Source organism: Mandrillus leucophaeus, unplaced genomic scaffold (genome assembly GCF_000951045.1).
Source record: "Mandrillus leucophaeus isolate KB7577 unplaced genomic scaffold, Mleu.le_1.0 Scaffold183, whole genome shotgun sequence".
NCBI lineage: Eukaryota > Metazoa > Chordata > Mammalia > Primates > Cercopithecidae > Mandrillus > Mandrillus leucophaeus.
In genome coordinates, this window is record NW_012101843.1 from 2,873,197 (window position 1) to 2,886,172 (window position 12,976).

A 12,976-nucleotide genomic window follows, 5' to 3' on the forward strand; every position below is an offset into this window, starting at 1 on the left:
GGAAGTTCACCCTTCAAAAATATGTATTTGAACACTTCCATTTTATGTCTTTCTGCTGATCACAGATTATAAATTCCTTGAGGACAATGATGTCTTCCTTTCCCTGTCCCATGAGAACCCTTAGTTGCTGATCAAACGGAACTCCCTAAAATCCTTGCTGACAGAGAAAACTATACTTGAGAACTAAACGTGTGTGTGTTTTATGTGGGAATAACTCCTGTTATTTCTGCAAATCTGGACTGACTTCTTTTTGTTGCTTTTTTTTTTTTTTTGAGGCGGAGTCTCGCTCTGTCTCCCAGGCTGGAGTACAGTGGCGCCATCTCTGCTCCCCGCAGCGGCCGCCACCCCAGTTCAAGTAACTCTCTTGCCTCAGCCTCCCAGGTAGCTGGGATTATAGACACCTGCCACCATGCCCAGTTAATTTTGGTATTTTGAGTGGAAACAAGGTTTCCCCACTTTGGCCAGGCTGGTCTCGAACTCCTGACCTCAAGTGATTCACCTGCCTTGGCTTCCCAAAGTGCTGGGATTAAAGGTGTGAGCCACTGTGCCCAACTTGCTGTTCTTTTTTGTTCTTTTTTCTTTTGTTCTTGTTTTGGTCTTGTTCACAAAAGACTAACGATAGTAACTCCCCTGACCCCACTCTCCTGTAACAATCTTTGATACTCCTCATTTCCTAGAAGTTGTAGAAATTAAAAAATCACAGATCCCCAGTATTGAGCCTAATATCAATCACAGAATTTCAGAGTTTGAAGACTGCTTAGAGACTATCTACTGTAGCTCCTTCGTTTTATAGCTTAGAAGGATAAAGTCACACTATTGACCCAGGACTCTAAATAATTTTTTCACTTTTTCTTTTTAAACTACAAATGAAATGTAGGTTCGTCCACCTCATAGAATGTACTGCTTTGGGTTTAGGACCACCTGAAATTAATGACTGTTCAGCCATTTAATTGTTGAAATAGCTCATATTTGAAAGTCATCAATTAGATAACACATGTGTATAATCATGTGCCATCTAAGAATCAGGACATGGAAGTTCCAGGTCAAATTAGTAATTACAAGAAGAACAGCTACAATTTCATGGATTCCTACTATGTACTAGGTGGTGAATCAGATCCTATGTTCATGCAATTATCCCAGTGATCCTGCCAGGTAGGTAGAATTCACCTTTTTCTTTTTTTGTTTTTAAGACAGGATCTCGCTCTGTGACCCAGGCTGAAGTGCTATGGCCATGAATACAGTTCATTGCAACCTCTGCCTCACAGGCTTAAGAGATCCTCGCACCTCAGCCTTCAGAGAAGCTAGGACCACAGGCATTCACCACCACGCCTGGCTAGTTTTCTGTAATGTTAGTGGAGACAGGGTTTTGCCATGGTGCCCAAGCTGGTCTGAAACTCCTGGGGTCAAGCGATCCTTGATCCTGGTACAACTTTTGGGTGGAACCTGGTAAATTACTCCAGACTACATATGACAACCCAACAAAGAAAATGAATCCCTGATAAAAAGAGATTTGAAAAATCTAAACATAGGGAATGTTATATTTTGCCTCCCTTGTGAATGTTTATTTTGTTACACAATTAAGTGGCCATTGAAAGAGTAAGTTTTCTCAAAGTTCTGGAAAGTCATCGTAACTTAGGCCCCGGAAAGAAATGGAATCTCTTTTAGTAATAACTCTTATTTTCTTTGAAAGTTCACGTTTGGGTCAGCCAAGTTTTAAATGGTAAAATTATATTGCTGTGTTGTTAGTCAAGTTTGGGGGGAATGAGGCCGCTGGCTATTTGGATCACTGTAGGATAGCTTATCTGGTTTTTAGCCTGAAAGAAGGGTCTATTCTTAGGCAAAAGACATCACTTTTGAGGAGCAGAAGCTTGCATTGGCTTTCAATTGAACATACTCAAGTCTAGTTCTCCAAATAAAAGTTGCTTCCAAACCCTGTGTGATTTTTCTTGGGTCAATGGAATGTTTAAGGGAAAGGAATCTTTCTTTTGTTGCTTCTTTATGTTGCAATTTAGGCAAACAGAAAATAATGTGGAATCATTTTTTTCATTTGTTTATTCCCTGCCTTGTTCTAACAAGAATAAAGTGGTCAGTAATAACAAAGAATAAATGTAAACTATTGCAGTTATGAATGAGCCAGAAATTTTATTTCGTTTCATTACACCAGCTATTACCCTGACTTTAAACTATTTATTAGTCATAGAAACCTACACACTACACTTTATTAATAAAGCCTATCTGATTTTAACACAAGCATCTTTTTTCAATATAACTACTTCCATGTAGGTAGTTGTGATAGGAAGGTAAAACTGGTAAACGACACAAATTAAAACGATAATTCCCAAAGGATGAAATCATTCCCCTCTGAGAAGGATTTAAGTAGCCTTTGGCAACAACATCCTTAAGGGACACAGAAAGAAGTCATGGGCACCTACCTCTATGGTCACGGCTGTGTCAGCACCAGATCACAAGAGGACCTGGTGAAGATTTCTTGCTTAAGAGTAAAAAATACTACGTAAATGAGATGCAGGGCTAACTTGTCTGCAGTCTTCCATCTAATCAAAGACTCAGAGCATCTCATCAGACAATGGGACAGAAAATAGTTACTTTCTGGCCGGGCGTGGTGGCTCACGCCTATAATCCCAGCACTTTGGGAGGCCGAGGTGGGCGGATCATCCTGGCAAACACGGTGAAACTCCGTCTCTATTAAAAATACAAAAAATTAGCTGGGTGTGGTGGCGAGCACCTGTAGTCCCCGCAACTTGGGAGGCTGAGGCAGGAGAATGGTGTGAACCCGGGAGGGGGAGCTTGCAGTGAGCCGAGATCACGCCACTGCACTCCAGCCTGGGTGACAAAGCGACACTCCGTCTCAAAAAAAAAAAAAGAAAATAGTTACTTTCTGTTGGGAGAGTCGGTTTATTTAAACAACTGCGGGATCACTTCAAACTCTGTTAACAAGTCAGAGATTGGTTCAAAAGAAAAAGTCTTTGAAATGTCAAATTAAAATTTGTTTTTGGTTCTTTTTTGAGACAGGGCCTCACTCTGTTGTCCAGGCTGGAGTGCAGCGTCGTGATCATGGCTCACTGCAGCCTTGATCTCGGGCTCAAGTGATCCTCCCACCTCAGCTTCCCAAGTAGCTGGGACCTCAAACATACGCCATCATGCCTGGCTAACATATTTTTTTTTAATGTTTTTGTAAAGACGGGTTCTCCCTAAGTTGCCCAGACTGGTCTCCAACTCTTGGGCTCAAGCAATCCTCCCACCTCAGCCTCCCAAAATGCTGGGATTACAAGTGTGAGCCACAATGCCTGGCCCAAAAAATGTTTTAAACTCTTACTTGACATAGCAGACTTGTATAATCAGTAATAAATATACTGATAAGTACTATTATTGAAAGAGACGGCCGGGCACGGTGGCTTATGCCTGTAATCCCAGCACTTTGGGAGGACGAGATGGGCGGATCACCTGAGGTCTGGAGTTTGAGACCACCAGTCTGACCAACATGGAGAAACTTTGTCTCTACTAAAAATACAAAAATTAGCCGGGCATGGTGGTACACGCCTGTAGTCCCAGCTACTCTAGAAGTTCAGGAGAATTACTTGAATCCAGGAGACAGAGGTTGCAGTGAGCCGAGATCACACCACTGTACTCCAGTCTGGGCAACAGAGTGAGACCCGTCTAAAGAAAGAGAGACGGAAAGGAAAGGAAAAGGAAAAGGAAAAGGAAAGGCATGCAGGGGAGTGGGTATAGGCCTTGACTCTAGATTCCAAGTCAGGCAATCTTTCCTACAAAATTTGAGTTGCCCCCTTGCTATGTGACACGCTATATGCTGCACAATACAATCAAGAACCAACATGCTATTTTTTCTCCCCCGGATATACTCTGCCAGTTACACCATGTGCTCCCCAGTATATGTAGAATAATGCATGCTTCCCGGTGAACCCACTGCAACCCCACATCTTCCTCCTCTCCCATTCAATTCAAGGAAATGCAAGCAATTGAGACTAATAAAGAATACATCTGAAAACCGCTTCATACATTAAAAATACACTCACAAATAATTACTTATACTATTGGATTTTAATCATCTGCTTCACTTTTCATCAACCTCACCAAATAAGAAGGTCTTGTTTCATTCGTCTTTAAATTTTAGCAACTTGTATAGTGCCTACCACATGGTAGGCATTTAATACATCTTTTTGGAATAAATGAACTATAAGACATAGGTATTTTTTAAATTAATAGCACTTTCATCCATTTCTAAGTAAGTGAACATGAGGCTATAATTTTGGTCTTTAGGAGAAACTACTAAATATGGTGTTAGTACATGTCCCTCAAAGCCATACGTGTAACTCAAACAGGTATAAAACGATTGCCACAATGATTACTCTACCACAGCCAACACATAAGTGAGATAGCTACTAGGAACTTAAACACTACTCTCTTCATACAGCATTTAAATAGCAGTGATTTTGACAATGCTGGAATTACTGCATTTTTGTTCTTTGATGTACTGTACAATGGGAAATGGATCAAAAGTTATTAAACAACTCAGTACAAGATTTCTTTATAGGCCGGGCGTGCTGGCTCAAGCCTGTAATCCCAGCACTTTGGGAGGCCGAGATGGGCGGATCACAAGGTCAGGAGATCGAGACCATCCTGGCTAACACGGGGAAACCCAGTCTCTACTGAAAAATACAAAAAACTAGCCGGGCGAGGTGGTGGGCGCCTGTAGTCCCAGCTACTTGGGAGGCTGAGGCAGGAGAATGGCGTAAACCCGGGAGGCGGAGCTTGCAGTGAGCTGAGATCCGGCCACTGCACTCCAGCCTGGGCAGCAGAGCGGGACTCCGTCTCAAAAAAAAAAAAAAAAAAAAAAAAGATTTCTTTATAAACTCTGATAAACGTACCAAAAAATACAGTGTAGGAATATGCACAATGAAGCCTCTTCTTCGCTGTCAGCTTGCAAATACCTTGGTTCCATGTTACAGAATAGAACCAAGACGTACAACTTGTTTCTCCTCCAGAGATATTACGGGTATATAGTAGTACGTTCTCTTCTCTATTGACAACAGGAGGGCTTATAAGATTTCAGATTTTTAATTTATTCATCCACCCACCCACCCATCCATCCATCCATCCATCCATTTAAGACAGGGTCTCACTCTGCAACCCAGGCTGGAGTGCAGTGGCATGATCACGAGTAGCTGGGACTACAGGCGGGCGCCATCATGCCTGGCTAATTTCTGTATTTTTGTAGAGAGGGGGTTTCACCATATTGCCCAGGCTGGTCTTAAACTGCTGGGTTCAAGCAATCTGCCTGCCTCGGCTTCCCAAAGTGCTGGGATTACAGGCATGAGCCACTGTGCCGGGCCAGATTTCAGATTTTTAAAATTTGCCAAGTTTCTGCATAGATTCTATAACTGTATGGCTATAACCAAAAGTATTTTTCCATAAATCAAAGTTACTAGGCTTGGGCATCTAATTTTTAAATTATTTAACTTCTTCTAAAACATTCTCTTTCACTTTAAAAATTAAACAGTCACAAATTGAACTACATTTTGAAAAAAGAGACAACAGCAAATGTACACCATATGTAAGACATGGAAACCTGGAGATAATAGCACAATTTATTGGACTGCTGATCTTAGAAACTATGTAGACACCAGGAAGCCAAAACAAGAAAGGAAATGGCTCCAAGGAAGTCAATGACAGGTTTTTGGTGGGTGACTTAACAACCCAATTGCTAAGGACTTTTTGAGACCTACTATAACTGGTTAGACCTTGATTACAAAACCAGATTATAGACTGTTTTTATATTTCACTACAAAAATTTGGGGGCATGTATATCAATCACTGGATGGGGTAGTTGAGGCTTCTAACACTGTCATTAGCTTAATTGTTCTGCTAAAAAGGAAAACTAAATACCCTTCCAGGAGGCCTCGATTACATTGCTTTTAATTTAGTCAAAATTTAGTTTAAAATGCACAAAGGAAATACTGCCTGAGGAGTCCAGAAAAGCTTTCTAGAAGCAGCCATGTGTTGAAGACAGACAGGGACTCCTGTATAAAGACAGAATACAAGGTCCCCTCTGAGGCCCCCGAGCCAGCCACATGGCCATCCACGTGATGACAAACACCCCTCTCCACACCCCCAGCACAATGTTACCTCACTCCACATTTTGGGACCTCAGTTTCCCCATCTGTAAAGCAAGAAGGGGCTGGACTAGTCAAGCTCCTTCTAATTCTAAAATACTATTCTATTTTATGACTTTAGCAGGATACTTCTACACTGCCTACAAATAAAATACACTAAGGAAGGAGCTCCTTCAATGACATCTTTTTTCTCACCACCTTTGATAGGTCTTAGAAGCAGAAACAGATGCTTCTGTGATTGTTTTTCATGGATTCCCGTGTGCTTTGCATGTGCCTAGTGGAGCTATAGATGGCAATGCCACTACACACATACTCCCCAAAGCTTATTGGGGCTACTCTGAAAAGGGATTTGAAAAACACAAGGTTTTTGAACACATTTAAATCATACTATTAAAAGAGTGTACATGAGTTTTCCTACCCTTTAAAAACAAACCAAAAAAAGTCTTATATTCCCACAGTACCTACTTGTAAATGGCCTAAGGTCCTCACATAGATGACAGTTAACTTTAATATGAAGAAATGAATAGTAGATTATAGAGTGTCCTACCAAGCCTCTCTGGGAGCCCTATAAATTTAGATTTATTTTATCTAGGCTGAGATTAAACTTGGAGAATGCAGAATTAACTCAATTTCTGTACATCTAAATAATGTTCTCTCCAGTTATGCTGGGTTATTTTTAAGAGTTTCTCCTTCACTCAATAATATGCTCAATGTTATGATTAAATATCAAAATGGTTAATAACTGATTTTTTTTTTTTTTTGAGACAAGGTCTTGATCTGTTGCCCAGGCTGGAGTGCAGTGGCATGATCACAAGTTACTGCAGCCTCCAACTCCTTGGCTCAGGCGATCCTCCCACCTCTGTCTCCTGAATAGCTGGGACTACAGGCACGCACTACCACGCCTGGCTAATTTTTAAATTGTTTTTAAATTTTTTTTAAAACATGGGGTCCCATGGCCAGGTACGGTGGCTCACGCCTGTAATCCCAGCACTCTGGGAGGACGAGGCAGGTGGATCATGAGGTCAAGAGATCAAGACCATCCTGGCCAACATGGTAAACCCCGTCTCTACTAAAAATGCAAAAATTAGCTGGGTGTGGTGGTGTGTGCCTGTAGTCCCAGCTACTAGGGTAGCTGAGGCAGGAGAATCATTTGAACCTGGGAAGCAGAGATTGCAGTGAGCCAAGATCGCACCACTACATTCCAGTCTGGCAATAGAGAAAGACTCCATTTCAAAAAACAAAAAAAAGATGGGGTCTCATTTTGTTGCCAAGGCTGGTCTCAAACTTCTGGCTTCAAGTGATCCTCCCACCTCAGTCTCCCAAACTGCTGGGATCACATGCATAAGCCATGGCACCTGGTCTAGTTGCTGAATATTTCACCATGCGCTAGGTACTATTCCACTTTACTCAGACTCTCCCCCTCCCCAACAAGCGTACACCCGAGGAAACAGGCACAAAGAGATGGCAGTCACAAAGCTAGAATCTGCATCCTCTGCTCTAACCCCACAACCCACTTGTATAAACTCTGAATGGGAAACATATCTAGCACCTGACACCATGCTGCAAGATCAAAGACGATTAAGACAAGCACTTGGTTTACAGGCGGTGGAGTCTGCCAAACACATAAAAAATAATTACAACATGATACGTATGCTGTAACACAGACCTTTAAAAACTGCCATGGAAACAGAGGAAGAGAGAGAGTTTGCCACGGGAGTTCAGCGAGGCTTCCATTTGATCTGGGTACTGAAAGACGAGCAGGCATTCCTGGGGTGGAGGAAGAATGGAAGGGCATTCCAGGTAAAGAACAAGATTTGCCTAAGTACGTAAAGGTGAGTGAACTCGGGGAATTCAGTGTGGCGGCAGAGACAGAGATGGGGAGGGGACAGCACTGAGAAGATTTGACAGGCTAGTTACCTGGGCCCCTTTCAACAGCAATGCCCATTTGGCTAAGAGTAGCCAGTAAAGCAGGGTCCCCTTTACAGTTACCTCCTGAAGTGATCACATCTGATAGAGCTGGAGTGGGTATGGAGTTCTAAAGACTTTTAAATGCAAATAATTCAGGGGTACAAACAAGACTATAAGAACAATAGCTGAATTCACCGATTAGCTGAATTTTAGAGCCAGGAAGCCCAGGCTGAGGACCGCCCACAGAAGGGGAGGTCAGCCTGGCATGGTGGCTCATGCCTATAATCCTAGCACTTTGGGAGGCCGAAGCAGGGGAATTGCTTGAGCCCCAGGAGTTTGAGACCAGCCTGGGCAACAAAGCGAGACCCCTTCTCAAAAAATAAAAAAGGGGAGGGGCAGTAAACAAGTTCTGATGTTGAACTGCCATATACTCTAAAGCCTAGGTGTGTGGCCCTTAAAGAACCATGAACAAAACATTGTGTGTGTGTGTGTGTGTGTGTGTGTGTGTTTGTTTTCTGGGGAGGGTGCCCATAGGCTTCACCAGACTCTAAAAGGGATCAACGATCCCCCAAAACATTAACAATCACTCCTTTCAAGCAAGCTGAGAGCCAGACCTCCGGGCAACCTCTACCACCTGGAGAAACCCCAGGACATAGTAAGCAAAAAAAAAAAAAAAAAATCACTGCAAGCGAAGTGAAAAAGTAAACTCTCCCTCCCTCCCTCGCTCCCTTGACTTTTACAAACTACGACACTTTAACCTCAGCCTGTTCAACGCCTTTAAGATCAGAGATAGGCACGTTTGCCTAACTTTATTCAGGTCCCATTATGCAAACCTGCTACCTATTCAGGACTCCAAACATTCATGATCTGCCGATAAGGTATTCATTCACCCTTCAATTTGTAATCTAATTTTCCTAAGCAAAGCCTCCGTCTAAATAGTGAAAACAGTAGGAAAATGCAGGAAGCTGGATCCACAGGCCAGGTACTTAATTAACTTCTCTAAACTAATAGTTAAAAGAAACCTTAAAAATCCAACCACACTTCAGTGAAACTCACTTTAATTTTCTACCACAAGATTAAAAGGATGACTGGCCCCTGCGGAAAAAAATAATCACCACAGAGTCTGAAGACAAGAAACTTTATTTGCAGATGGGCAATTTGGCCTCCTGGTGGGACGTGAACCTTGAGCCAGCATCTCCAGCATCTGTCAGCATCCTTACATCTTTCAGCACCGGCACTGCCAGATTTCACTGCTGAACTCCGTGCTGCATCTTTAAAGCAGTGCAGTCAAGGGACTGTAAGTCACTTTTCAGGAAGGAGAGAGAGAAGCCTTCAGGCACTCTTTGGGCACGGTGGGAAGCAGCATACAGTGGTAGTTAAGAACAACACCATCGCTACAGTCAGCAGCCGCCTGGTCTCAAAGGCCAGCCTTGATCACATTAGAGCCATGTGACCTCAGGCAAGTTAATTTCCCCCTCTGCTGTTTCTTTACCAATGAAATGGGGCTCAGAACTGTACCTCCTCCTAGGATTGTTAGGAGAACTTAGGAACTTAATGTCTGTAAAAATGTTTAGAACAATATCTGGGACGTAGGAAGTGCTTGACAAATCGTACACTAATTCTTACCAAAATCCTTTAAGAAAAGTAGCTAATGGCCAGGCAAGGTGGCTCATGCCTATAATCCTAGCACTCTGGGAGGCCGAGGTGGGCAGATTGCCTGAGGTCAGGAGTTTGAGACCCACCTGGCCAACATAGAAAAACCTTGTCTCTACTAAAAATACAAAATTAGTGGGGCATGGTGGCACATGCCTTAATCCCAGCTACTCGGGAGGCTGAGGCAGGAGAATCGCTTGAACCAGGGAAGCAGAGGTTGCTGTGAGTCAAGATCAGGCCGTTGCACCCCAGCCTGCGCAACAAGAGTGAAACTCCATCTCAAAAAACAAAGAAATTAAAATTACTCTATATATCAAATATACACATATAAATACTTAAATCATGGACGCAGAGAAGACTCATGCTATATATACGTTTCAATACATTAAGGAACCTAGCCTTAGCTTTTGAAGGAAAATAGGAATTTCCATAAAGGTAATAACAATGGAATAAATGCCTATAATCTCAGCACTCTGACTGAGAGGCCAAGGCGGGAGGATCACTTTAGTCTAGGAGTTTGAGACTAGGCTGGGCAACATAGTGAGACTTTGTCTCCACAAAAACTACAGAAAATTAGTTGGGCGTGGTGATGCATGCCTGTAGACCCAGCAACTTGGGAGGCTGAGGTGGGAAGACTGCTTGAGGCTGAGGCTGCAGTGAGCTGAAATCGTACCACTGCACTCCAGCCTGGGTGGATAACAGAGTGAAACTCTGTCTCTAATTAAATAAATAAATGGAATAAAAAGTTAATATTTAATAATGGGCTAATGCTAATTTGTGTGTGTGTGTGTGCGCGCGCGTACACCCAAGAAAATAAAATGCAAGAGTGTCAAAAAACTTGGAAATACAACAGCCATGCTTCAAAGGACTAGAGCACAAAAATGTAATCGTCACCGAGTACTGCTTTTAGCATGCTTTAAAGGTTACTATCTAAGGGCCTTCTAGATCAAATTCTGCACCAGACACTGTGTAACATTTTACATATCTCCTTTAATCCTTGCAACTCTACGAAGTAGGCATTATTATCCTCATTCTCTTCTTACAAACAGATGAAAAAACTAAGGTCTAGAGAGATTAAAGGTCACCCAGCCAGCCAAACGGAACAGAGTATGAACCTAGTTATGAATCCAATATAACCATGCACCCTTAGTAACTGATTTATGATCAAATTTCCAATGTCACAAAAGTTGGGCTTATTGACCGACTGCTCTATAACCTGCTCTCATTTCACGTCTCAATGCTATCCCCTTTCAAATAATAATAATGATAGCAACTTTCCACCTATTGAGCACCTATTTACATTCTGTTGAGGCATGATCTCTAAGTATCGCCACCATCCATATGCAACTCTATGTTGTGGATTTTGTTATTCCCAATTTACTCAAGAACTAGCTTCAAAGAAAGTAAGTAACTTGCCCAAGATAGCACAGCTAATAAGTGTCAGAGTCAGGTTAGGAGACAAGGATGTCAAATCTAACACTGGCTGACCCAAAACTCATGTGCTATGAAGACATCAAAGCCCATCCAAGGCCCAGCATGGTGGCTCATGCCTGTTCCCAGCACTTCGGAAGACTGAGGTGGGCAGATTGCTTGAGGTCAGGAGTTAAGAGACCAGCCTGGCCAACATGGTGAAACCCCGTCTCTACAAAACATACAAAAATGAGCCGGGTGTGGTGGTGCACGCCTGAGGTCGCAGCTACTTAGAAGGCTGAGGCAAGAGAATGGCCTGAACTGGGGAGGCAGAGGTTGCAGTGAGCCCAGATTGCGCCACGGCACTCCACAGCAAGACTCCGTTTCAAAAAAAAAAGAAAAAAAAAAAAAGAGTAAAAAAAAAAAAAAAAAAAAAGCCCATCCAAATTTTCGTAATACAAACCCAGTTTAAACCCCTGCACCATCCTGCCTTTCTTCCTGAGAGAGATCTTCTCTCTTGGCAAGGGACCCACGTGACTCCTTGTCTCTGAAAAACTAAACTAAGATTTACTATTTCCAGGAGGTTCTCCCTTCCCCACCCCCAGCCCTCAACTTCCTCCCCACCAATTTACCCTGCAGACTGTTTGGTCCTGAGACACAAGCAGAAACAAAGAACTAAAAGAGAGAGGAAAGAAGAAATGGATGGGAAGTGGCCGTTACTCCTACAATAGATGGCCCCTGAGGCCCTGGAAGCCCCACCCATACTGGAGAACAAGCACAAGCCTAACTCAGGCTTTGCCAGGCCTTCCGCTCTGCAGCCCAGCCCTCACTGCCCCCCCTGAGGTAGCCAGGCAACTAGGCCCCGCATACACAAAGGGGAAAGAGGTGCCAAGCCCTGCCAGACAGGTATTCAAGCGAAAGCAGAACTGGTGACCTATAAATATCCACAAGGTGCCGGAACACATGAACAAAGAGATAAGGGACAAATATTACAGATGTTTGAGAGTCTGGATCTCCAGTCAGAGTAAGAATAAAAAGAGCCCTGGTGCAACACTGGTAGACAGAGAACTGGTAGGCAAAGCTGGGAAACCAGATAACGAAGCCCATGGTGATTCAGAACCCAGAGTAAACAGGCTGGAAGTGACGCTGAGCAGCTCTCCTGCCTAAGGCATGGACTTTGCAAGGTACATTTCAACTGCTCGGAGACCTGAAGTCAGGTCCTGGTTCTCAGCCCCACTTGGGATAGCTGCAATGAACATGATGGCTACAAATGAACCTCTATCAGAAAGGGACTTCCTGCGATCACAGAATTCCCTGCTTCACCCATTTCCCCAGCACATGTAGTACATAAAAAGAAGTATTTACTGAAAATGCAACTCTGTCTCAGTAAAACACATCCATCCAATACCATGAATTATAAACTTGGGATATTTTTTTTAAAGGTACATTTGTTATCTATCTTTCCTATGATTTTCTTGGGTGTGTTTATTTACATAAGAAAAAGATTAAAACAATGAGCCCAAATAGAAAGTTTTCTAAACTCCACCCTCAGATATCTATTTAAATTTGTTCAGAAACATACATTTGGGTTTCCCTTGCACATTAAGTTCCTACAAAGGAGGTGCTATGGAATACTCTCATGCCTAAATGAGGTGCAGGTTTCCATATAAAATAATAGCAGGCCAGGTGAGGTGGCTCACGCCTATAATCTCAGTACCCTGGGAAGCTGAGGCAGGAGGACTGCTTAAGCCCAGAAGTTCGAGATGAGCCTGGGTAACATAGCAAGACCTCTATTATTAAGAAAATTTAGTAGTATTATTATTTAAGAAACTTTCAGCCAGGCGCAGTGGCTCAAG